The 11,953-nt window shown below is 36.2% G+C and overlaps 1 pseudogene; it reads right to left on the bottom strand.

Annotated features, from left to right (window-relative positions):
- Positions 1-275: 275 nt before the first annotated feature.
- On the bottom strand, positions 276-622 carry LOC110337202 (annotated as a pseudogene).
- Positions 623-11,953: the final 11,331 nt, after the last annotated feature.

Here is an 11,953-nt window from a genome sequence, read left to right as displayed (position 1 = left end):
CCATAATGTTAGTGAAAGGCTTGTCAGTGGATATTTCTGTATTTATCTTTGGGCTGATGTTTACGTATTTAAATGATGCTCTACAGAATACGAGATAATCTGCCAAGACCTTCTTTACTTTAAGAGTTTTGTTACATCGATCCATTTCTTACTGTCAGTTTTGAGGCACATTGCCCACTTATCATCTAGCATATTAATAAGTAATCGTTTCTCCTTTTAGAAAGAATATACTCACAAACTTAAATTAATGGCTTTAGTCCAACATATTTAGTTGGTTACAGGACAATTGTGATGTCAAAAACATTACTGATGCAATTCATGGTATAGTTCCCCCATCTTACAGTACAGATTCCATCAGATGGAGTATCTCCAAAACATAAGGTGGCTGTATGAAATGCGCATGAATTCTGCTAGGCCACTGCATAGGTCACAATGTGCAATAGGCTCTCCCCATTTTAACAAAATGTTTTAAAGATTGCTCCACTCTGTTTGTGATCCACTGGTTGATATTGTTCTGACTGTAGCCCTCACCTAAGATTTCTTCAACACACTTTTTAACTTTATCATGTGTTTCATCAACATTGAAGGCAACCTTGTCACGGGACTGGTATTACTTCTCCATGGTGACTTTGGCCACAGAATGTTTTTAAGAACTTATAATGCACCAAGAAATATGCTTTGTGCTGGTATTCCAATGAATGATAGTGTACATGGCCTTCTAATTTTGTTCTAGAGAAGGAGATGGATGTTGATAAAACAATTACATAAATCAATATAAAACTGCAACTGTGGCAAAGAGGTAAAAAGTTACCATTGATATAATAGACAATTTTGATCTCATCAGGCATGGTAGAAATATAAGCATTCTGGAAGCTAGGGAAGGAGGGAAGGTTCTTTTCAACAGAATAGCAGTTTGTTAATGACTTTTGTTGATAAAGGACGTGGAAAAATGAGAGTGTTAAATGGGAGGAGAAGCTAGGTTACAGGAAGTATAAGATATCCTATAAATTGGGGTGGGTACTTTCTCTTCATTTCAAAAGAACCACTTATTTTTCTAGTAGTAACATTCAGCATGATGGGTGTTTCATGTTGAACAGTTCTGTGTGTCTCATGTAAAATGAATGTATAATTTTAGCTAGCCAGTATAAAAGACACAAATCCAGTTATTTTATTTAAATGCCATAAGTTTATATTGGACAGATTTGGAGCTATTCTAACCTATTTCCCAGCTGTAAAGTGCCTTATTACTTCCTGTTTCTCCTGGACTGGTGCTCATGGCAACCTCCCCCATCTCCATCTCCTTTCTTCTTCCTCTCCCTCTACCTGCAAGCACTTCACTCAATCCTTAAGTCATACCTTTCTCCATCCACTACCCAATCACAGGCTCCAGCCTTTTATTAACCAGTTAAATTGGGAAGCAAATTTTACACAGCAAGGAAAGAAAGGAAGAAAGGAAAGAAGAGAGAGAGAGAGAGAGAGAGAGAGAGAGAGAGAGAGAGAGAGAGAGAGAGAAAGAGTTAGAAAGAAAGAAAGAAAGAAAGAAAGAAAGAAAGAAAGAAAGAAAGAAAGAAAGAAAGTTAGAAAGAAAGAAAGTTAGAAAGAAAGAAAGAAAGAAAGAAAGAAAGAAAGAAAGAAAGAAAGAAAGAAAGAAAGAAAGAAAGAAAGAGAAAAAGGAAGGAAGGAAGGAAGAAAGAAAAAGAAAGAAAGAAAGAAAGAAAGAAAGAAAGAAAGAAAGAAAGAAAGAAAGAAAGAAAGAAAGAAAGAAAGAAAGAAAGAAAGAAGANGCCTCTATTCCCCGCCCCCTTGGATAAGAAAGTATGACTTTATAGGAAAATATGGCGTCCTTAACTCCAACAGTGCTGATAGTTAGAAATAGATGGAATGAGGCTTTCTAGGTTTGACATGCTCTGCCCTCAAGGTTGGGCCTTGATGATTCCAGAACATGACAGTGTCACTTTTTTTTTTTTTTTAATAAGATGTCTATGATGCTCAGGCAAGCGATATGGCTGAAAGGTTGTTTGAAGATCGGTCTCCTCCACTTGGAAACTGATGGAACTTACAGAAAAGGAAACAATCCTATCAGCGGCAGCCCTTATGCGTATAGTTTCCGCTGTGAGGTAAACCCTGGCACCTCAGCATACCATTGCCACCACAACCAGGCAGAGGATGAGCCGCTCTGTAGCATGCCCTGGCTTGCCAGAAAGTTGTATGGGGATAGTTTTTTGTTTTTAATAACAAACAAAAAGGGTGTTTCTTTTTAATAATAAATCTTTTTATTTAAAAATTTTTAACTTGACACAACGTAATTTAAGTCTATCTCTCTGGGTGTTTTTGCATACATTCATGACTATGCAACATGTGTGTGCCTGGAGCCCTCGGGCCAGAAGAGGGCAAAATGGTTAAACCTTGATTAGACTCTTGAAAAAGGAAGGAAGGAAGGAAGGAAGGAAGGAAGGAAGGAAGGAAGGAAGAAGAAGGAAGGAAGGAAGGAAGGAAGGAAGGAAGGAAGGAAGGAAGGAAGGAAGGAAGGAAGGAAGGAAGTCAGTGGGAGCCGTGTCATTCTAGAAGGCCCATGCCTTTGTAATAAGAAAATAATTTCTATAAGTAAGACTCAGAAAACACAATTTAGTTCTCTGTGTCAACAAAGGTAGTTTAGAAATCAGAGCCACAGGTCTGATCTTCATGTGAGCAGGGGTATGGGCAGTGATATACAAAATAGCTGGCTTGATGTGGAGAGAAAATATAGAAACGGCCAAGGCATAGTACAGAGACTCGGGGATTATCAACTGGATTTATAAGGGCTTCTGTGGGTCCCCATAACTTTAAAACTTGTGGAAATCAGAACTCAGTTCTTAATCCTCATTCTTTGATGCTGAGCCTGCTGATAAACATCTGGCCAGCAAATCAATGTAAAATGCAGAACAATCTTAGGGTAACATCTGGGGGCTCTGAACAGACATATCTACAAGGACTAGAACATAGACAAGGATACGACTTAGAAGCACAAACAGCTTAAGGTGAGATGTGTGGTTGGTTCTGTCTGTATTCTGAAGGGCTTTCAAAAACAAGCCAGCAGATGGGAACTGACTCACGGGTTTAAGAAGCTATTGGAAAGTAAGTCATAGCTACTGATCTGTGCAGCATGGTAATGACTGCTACCTCCCATCTTTGTACACCATTTCTGGGTCATGAGTTAGGTAATTGTCTTGGCAAAGAACAGATACTTTTTCTCCAAGTATTTCACTGTGGTTTCAATCACTAGGGCATTTGGAATCTGTGGTGGAGGAGGGCAGGATTCTTTCTCTATTCCTAGAAAACATAAAAAATCAAGATCTTTACTAAAGAAAGTATCTTAAATTACCAAAGTAATAATTTTTATTAAATAGTAAATTAGTTATGAACATGTAATTATTGTCTGTATTTTATATATCTCACTTGCATACAAATTAAATATAGCAATTCTTCAAAAAAAAAAAAAAAAAAAAAAAAGAAGCTACTGAATCTTAATCCTAAAGGCACTGTGGTATTTTGGTGATATTATTAAAAGAGTGTTCAAAAAATTCGAGTTTTACTCCACAATTTCATTTTCTATCATTCACTTAAATATGAAAGTTACTGTACCCATGCCAATGGGCTCTACATCTGTGGACCATGCAAGCACACCACCCTATGGAGAGTGTTCTGCATTTCTACAGAAGTACAGTGGCCCACATAATTCAGGGGAAATTATTCTGGCCCCAAGCCAAAAAATGGTGTTTTTACTATTCAAAAAAAAAAACTTATTGCATCAAAAGCTATGAGAGAATTTTGTGAACTCAAGATTTTCATTGTTAAAGGCAAGATATCTTTGCTGCAGATGATTACACGTTGCGTAGGGCAATGTAATAGGAAATTTGAAAAGATCAATAATTATGGTCAACTGATCAGTATTTTTTAAATACCTGTCACAATATGTCTCTTAAGAATCCAAAAGAACTTTACCACTAACGTTAGCAATGGTGAAATTTCTGTCTAAACAGAGAGAATTCTAAAATTGATTCATCTCCTATGCACCTTCACTATTTCAGCAGATAACACTCCCGTTTTACTTCTGCAGAGCAATATAAATACCCAGAAATCATCCTTGCCCACTTACTGTTACTGTCATTCCATACCAAATCATCAAAAACTTCACTCTTAAAAAACCATATATCTGATGTTTCAAATCACCGCAGTCTCTACCATCTCTCCATATTGTTTTTTGAAATAGCCTTTAAACTTGACCCTTTAAAATTCCTTTCTGCTATGGTAAATATTGCCAAGTGTCTACAATTATGTCTTCATAATAATCTCCCAATTTTATCTAGTGACTCACCTTCAGTCCTGTTTGTGGAGCCTAGAGGTAGCCATTTTACCCAGTCCTGTTCAAAGAAAATTCAGAATACTCTCAAGTGAGATTTCTAGAACTCCTCAAAGGTACAGATTTAATCTCATGACTTTAGTCCTTTGCCCTTTTTCTTATGTCTTTCTGTAATATGACCATAATATCCAAAAGGTTAACAGCTTTGTAGCAACAAGAGATAAAAGCTACAGACTAAGGATACAACATGGAAAACAAAAACAGCCTGGATCCTTCACAATATCACTGAGCCACTGTATCAGATGTAGGCTATCCAGGTAATAGACAACAGAAGCTTAGAATATAATACTTTACCATCAAACTCAGAAAAGATAAAAAGGAAAAAGAATTAATGCTTTATCTTTTAAAATTCTGTATGTCATGATCTTTTTCTATTAATTGAACTCATGTCTTAATCCTTCCTAACTTGACAAACTAATATTTATGTTAGTAAAAAAAGGTAACTTTCTTCTTTGTATTTCCAAAGGAAGGTGAAGTCCTATACCCATCATTCACATTTCTGCAGTCTTCATCTTAGTGTCAGCCTTCCCCACCTTAGCATGTTGATGGAGACCCAAGAATAACAGGAACATTTAAAGAGAAATAGTTTGTCATCGTCTAATCTTCTAGACCTTCTGATTCTACCCTTTATCTTTCTCTGCCTCTAGAGATGGCCCACCCTAAATATGAAGTACCCATATCTGATAAATTCCTTATTCAGATTTGAAGCTTCTAATATTAAAATTCACCCAAAGAAAATGTAAACTTATATCCAGATAACTCTTAAACACTTGGAGAATTGTCTTTATCAGTATGTTAAGGCTACTTGTAACAGTTATGTATCTGAGTTCTGTTGATTGCACTGATAAAAACTGTTGCTTCAGTATTTCTATGGTTTACCATAATTTTATACATCTTTAAAATAAACTTGAAAGTCCATTATATTATCTGATGAGTGGTAAAACCCTTATACAATGTAGAACTATTCTGATCCGATATTTTCAAATTGTTTGATTCAAACTATGAGCAACGCCTATAAGACTTTGAAACAATATTGGCTGATCTTAGTCTTCAGTACTCTTCTCAAATAATTGCTTTGCATACAGGGCTTCTTAAATTGAAATTGAAAAATATATTTGGACAGCAGTGCCCTTTCTAGAACACTAGTTCTCAACCTTTCTAATGCTGTGACCCGTTAACACAATTGTATTGTGATAACCCCCAACCATGAAATTATTTTTGTTGCTACTTTAATTTTGCTACTGCTATGAATCATAACACAAATATTCTGAGAGATAGAGATTTCCAAAAGGCACAGATTGGGAACTACTGTCCTGGAGAATGGCCACACTCTTTCCTCTCTGCACAGCTCTGTTCAACAGTATGTCACCCAAGGATGTATTCGTAACAAACTAAAAAGGAATAAACTGGACTTCAATGTTCTTCTAATGGAATACCAAATATACTCAGTGACCCAACTATAAATTAGGACAAGCACAAGAGGAAAAGATGAACAAGCATTCAAATAGAACACAGAAAGAGGCTTCCATAATGTACCAGAAGTCAACCTATGCTTTAGTTTCTTTCTAAAAATATATTACTGTTGAAAACCTGTAATATAGACCACAAGGACACTTATACACTAAATATAATTTTTAACACAAGAAAAACAGTAGATTAAATTTGCTGCCTTTTTTCATTTTATTCAAATACCAGACCTTAGTTTTTTTCACCCTGTAAATATATACTAACTTATTTTAAATATAGAACTGGTGTTCTGGTTCTGGTTTTATTATTGTCTGGTCTATATACTTGTATACAATAACTCACCATTTTAATTGAACAACTAGATAAGAGTTGACAAATGTACAGTGATGTTACCACCACAATGATGTTATTAATTTTCAATACCTTCGAAAGCTCCTGTTTGTCCCTTTGCAATCAATCCCCAACTTTTGCAATGTGGCCTTCACCAGCCGCTAGGCTGTTTTCTTATAACTGAATCATATTTTCTAGAATTATATATATGGGCTGGAGAGGTGGCTCAGCCGTTAAAGGTTAGGCTCACAACCATAAAATATAGAATTATAAATACACAGAATTATAAAGTTGGTAATACTGTGTGCCTAACTTCTTTTATATACCAGAATGCTTCTGAGTCTCTTGTATATTACTACATGCATCCACTCAGTGCTCAGAGATGTTGCTTATCTGGATACATCACTATCAGTTTATGCATTCTTTGGTTGGAGCTATTTGAATAAGGTGTTTATGAATATCTAAGTATGTCTAAGTGGACATGGGTTTTCACTTTCACTGGGTAAGCAGATGTTCTTTCTAAAAATGCTAGACTTCATATACGTATATTTATAAAGTTTTCTTCCCAAACACTGCAATGTTATAGGCATGCCTGCAATTTTGTAAAGCAGAAGAACTCATTAAGCTAGAGACAGTGACAGAATTGCACTGAGATCACCTGGGTACTAATCGCACAATTTAGTTACTTTTATCTTCTGTTTATGTGTTAAGATTATTTCTACATAGAGCTACTGAATCAGCCTCTAAATATCTACAGTCATTCCCTTTATTGTGTATTATCACCATGCAGTAAACACCGTATATTCTCAAGTATAAAATTACATAAACGTTTCTAACTGCAGATACTTAATAACATGTATACAGATACTTTATGCAAGATGACAAACATGTCTATTTCCTAAAATTCTCTTCATATCACTAGATAATTCTCCCATTGTGTCTCCTTACAATAGGATGGTATTGATTGATTGGTCTTAGTCACTACAGATTAATTTGCATTTTCTAGAATTTTGTGTCAATGAAATCACATTTAAATTTAAATGTCTAAATAACACATACTAATTTTAAAATACAACCGTGTTGAATATATCAATATTTGTTGCTAAAGACAGGCATAGTGGCTCACACCTGCAATCTAGACCATAAGAGGCTAAGACTCACGAGTTCTAAGCCAACCTGAGTTGTACAGTAAGTGAGTTTGAAACCAGCTTGAACTACAAGGTAAGGCTCTGATTTCTTCCTTTTTTTTTTAAATGTATTTCACTGCTAACAAATATTTTCTTGTACAAATATACTACAGTTTGATTACTAATGCTATACTAGTTTGTTTACTAATCCATCTGTTTAACTTTGGTTATGCGAATTTGAGTTATATTGTAAACAATGAAAGCTATACAATTCATGTTGGTTGGAAAACAGAGAAAGAAAGAGACCAAGTTCCCCCAACCCATTTTGACATCATGCCTTTGATGAGCAAAAATCTGTAATAAGGCCCCACCTATTAAGTTTCTATACTGATATTAACTAAAAAACCAAGCCTTTAACTCATGTGCCCTTGGGGAACATTTCAGATCCAAGCTATAACAAACATGTACATAAGGGTTCTTGGTAAGGATCTGTTTGGTTGTGTCTATAGCATAATCGCACTAACTTTATTAATGTAGATTTATCATTGGTCTGTGAACTTTTGATAAGATTGTAAGATTTCTACATTTTTATTTCTTTACTAATTTATGAAAGAAAACAAAACTTTCAGTGAGATTATGTTGCACAAACTTGAGGAAAATTAGAATCTACTACTTTGAATCTTTTCATCTATGAACGTAATAACCTTCCATTTGTATAATGGTTCTTTACATTTCCCCCTGATACTTTAAAGATGTCAATTGATACCCAGCCCTCTTCCACACCCCTGGCCCTCACGCCTGGTCCCCATCCCTGACCCCCTCTCACACCGCCTCTCCCACCAAGTTTCTTCCTTCCATCTATCTCTGATAACGATTTTGTTTCCCCTTCTGAGTGAGATCCATGCATCCTCCTTTGAACACTCCTTATTACTTAGCCTATGAATTACAGTATGGCTAGCCTGTACTTTATGTCTAGTGTTCACTTATAAGTGAGTACATACCATGCATGTCCTTTGGGGTCTGGGTTACCTCGCTCAGGGTGATACTTTCTCGTTCCATTCATTTACCTGTAAAATTCATGATGTCTTTGTTTTTAAACACTGAGCAATATTCCATTCTGTAAATGTACATTTTCTTTATCCATTATTCAATTGAAGGACATTTAGGTTGTTTTAGGTTTCTGGTTATTACGAGTAAAGCTGCTATGAATATAGTCAAGAAGGTGTACTTGTGATGAAGTAGGGCATCTTTGGGGTATATGCCAGGAGTGGTATAGCTGAGTCTTGGGGTGGAACTAGTCCCAATTTTCTAAAACCTGCCTATTTGATTTCCAAAATGGTTGTACAAGTTTGCATTCCCACCAGCAATGGAGGAGTGTCCCTCTTGCTCCACATCCTTGCCAGCATGTGCTGACACTTCAGTTTTGATCTCAGATATCCTGACTTGTGTAAGATGGAATTTCAGGGTCATTTTTATTTACATTACCCTGATGACTAAGAACTTTGCACATTTCTTTAAGTGCTTTTCAGTCATTCAAGATTCTGTTTAGCTCTGTATCTCATTTTTTAATTGTGTTATTTGATTTGTTTCTAATTTCTTGAGTTCTATTTATATTTTGGATATTAGTCCTCTGTAGGATGTAGAGTTGGTGACACTCTTTTCCAATTCTGTAGTCTGCCATGTTGTCCTATTGATGGTGTCCTTAGCTTTGCAAAAGCTTTTCAGTTTCATGAAGTCCCATTTATTAATTGTTGATCTTAGTGCCTGAGCCACTGATGTTCTGTTCAGGAATTTGTCCCCTATGCCAATGAGTTGAAAGCAGTTCCCCACTTTCTCTTCTAATTAAATTTAGTATGTCCAGTTTTACATTGAAGTCTTTGATCTACTTGGACTTGAGTCTTGTGCAGGGTAATAGACATGGGTATATTTGCATTTCTCTATATGAACACATCCAATTAGACCAGCATCATTTTCTGAAGATGCTTGCTTTTTTTCCACTGTATGATTTTGGCTTCTTTGTCAAATATCAAGTGTCTGTAGGTGTGTGGGTGTATTTCTGGGTCTTTAATTAGATTCCATTGATCAAGCTATTTGATTTTATGCCAATACCATGTGGTTTTTATTACTCTTGCTCTGTAATACAGATTGTGATCAGATATGGTGATACATCCAGAAGTTGTCTTACTGTATATAATTATTTTAGCTAAACTAGGATTTTTTTCTTTGAGAATTTCTCATTCAAGGTCTATAAAGAATTATGTTGAAACTTTGATGGTAAGTGTATTGAATCTATAAATTGTTTTGGTAAAATGGCCCTGTTCACTATGTTAATCCTGCCAATCCACTAGCATAGGAGATCTTTCCATCTTCTGATATCTTTTTCAATTTCTTTCCTCAGAAACTTGAAGTTCTTGTCATACAGATCTTTCACTTACTTTCTTAGAATTACACCAAGATTTTTTTTATATTATTTGTGGCTAATGTGAAGGATGTCATTTCCCTAATTTCTTTCTAAGCTCATTTATCATTTGTATAAAGGAGGGCTACTGATTTTTTTTTTAGGTAATTTTGTATCCAGCCACTTTGCTGAAGTTGTTATATATACTATTATATCATCTAGGAAGATACTTTAATTTTCCTTTCCAATTTGTATCCCCTTGATCTCCTCTAGCTGTCTTATTGATCTAACTAGAACTTCAAGAGCTATGTTACTAGATACAATGAGAATGTGCAGCCTTGTCTTGTCCCTGATTTTAATGAAATTGCTTCATGTTTCTCTTCACTTGGTTTAGTTTTGGCTATTGGATTGTGGTATTGCCTTTATTGTGTTTAGTTATGGACCTTGTTTCCCTCATCTCTCTAATACTTTTAACACAAATGGATGTCAGATTTTCTCAAAGGCTTTTTCAGCATCTAATGAGATGGCATTATGGGATTTTTTTCCTTTCAGTTGGTTGGTTTATATGGTGAATTATGTTGATGGATTTTTATATAATGAGCCATCTCTGCAACCCTGGGATAAAGTCTATTTTATCATGGTGAATGATGTCTTTGATGTTTTCTTGGATGAGGTTTGTGAGTATTATATTGAATATTTTTGCATCAATGTTCATAAGGCAAAGTGGTCTGAAATTCTTTTTTTGTTTTGTTGTTGAATATTTTTATGGTTTAGTTATCAGGCTGACATTGGCCTCATAGAATGTGGTAAATCTCTAAGAGTAGCTGGAGACTTGGAATGGGGGAGGTTCTGGGGAGTCTACCATGGTTATCATAACTGAGACTCCTACCTCCAGAGGATATGGAGACTAAAGTGTCCACCTCCTGTAACCACAGGAGACTCCCAGTTGAGAGAGGGGGACACATCCATCCACAAAACCTTCACCCCCAAATTTTTTTTGCCTACAAGACATACAGGGATAAAGAGGGAGAAAAGATTGAGAAAATGGCCAACCAATGACTAGCCCAGCTTGAGCACATTCCATGTAAGATAGTCAATTCCCGATACTAGTAATGACACCCTGCTATGCTTGCTGACAGAAGCCTAGTACAACTGTCTCCTAAGAGGCTTCACCCAGTAGCTGATACAGACAGATGCAGAAAACCACAGCCAAACATCAGGCTGTGCTTGGGGAGTCTTGTGGAAGAGTGGGGGTGGGGTTCAAGGACACCACAAGAAGACCTATCAAGTTAACTAACCTAGGACCATAGGTGCTCACAGGGACTGAACCACCAACCAAAGAACATGCAGGGGCTGGACCTAGGCACCCTACACATTTATAGCATATATGCAGCTTAGCCTTCATGTGGGTCCTCTAACAATTGGAGTAGAGGCTCTCTGACTTGGTTGCCTGCCATTGGATCCCTTTCCACTAACTGGATTACCTGGTTGGGCCTCAGTGGGAGGATGTGCTTAGTCCTACTGAGACTGGATGTCCCAGAGGAAGGTGGTAATAGAAAGAGGGATTTGTAAGGGTGGAACAGGAAAGAGAGTAAGGTAGAGGAGGCATTATCAGGATATAAAGTGAATGAATGAATCAATGAATGAATGAATGAATGAATGAATAAGATGTCATTTGAATGTATTTTGAAATATTTATTACTAAGTATTTCTTGTTTTGTGATATTTGAAATGGTCATTTTTTTCCATTTCAGTTTCTAATTTCTGGTTTGTACTAAAAAGCATGATTTTCTGCTGCTTATTACTCTTGAAGAGTAAGCTGAGTTGCTGGCTCTTCCCACTCAATGGCGTAGCCAGAAAACAGTAAAGTTGTAAAATTGACATCTTTGTCAAGCTTCCGAGAGGAGCAATCAAGCCTACGAATAACTACTGCTGTCTATGGTTTTCCTTAAATGAATAACTACTGCTATCTATGGTTTTCCTTAAATGCCCTTATCAACTGGAGGAAGCTCCACTTCTTGTTTCTAAGTGTGTGTGTCAAGAATGTGTGTGAGAAAAGAAGTCACTAGATATGCACTCACTGATAAGTGGATATTAGCCCAGAAACTTAGAATACCCAAGATACATTTTGCAAAACACAAAAAAACCAAGAAGGAAGACCATCGTGTGGATACTTCATTCCTCCTTAGAATAGGGAACAAAATACACATGAAAAAGGATATAAGTACAGAG

The sequence above is a fragment of the Mus pahari genome, chromosome 20 (assembly GCF_900095145.1).
Source record: "Mus pahari chromosome 20, PAHARI_EIJ_v1.1, whole genome shotgun sequence".
Lineage (NCBI taxonomy): Eukaryota > Metazoa > Chordata > Mammalia > Rodentia > Muridae > Mus > Mus pahari.
The sequence above is the reverse complement of the archived record's forward strand: the minus strand, read 5'-3'. Positions and strand labels throughout refer to the sequence as shown.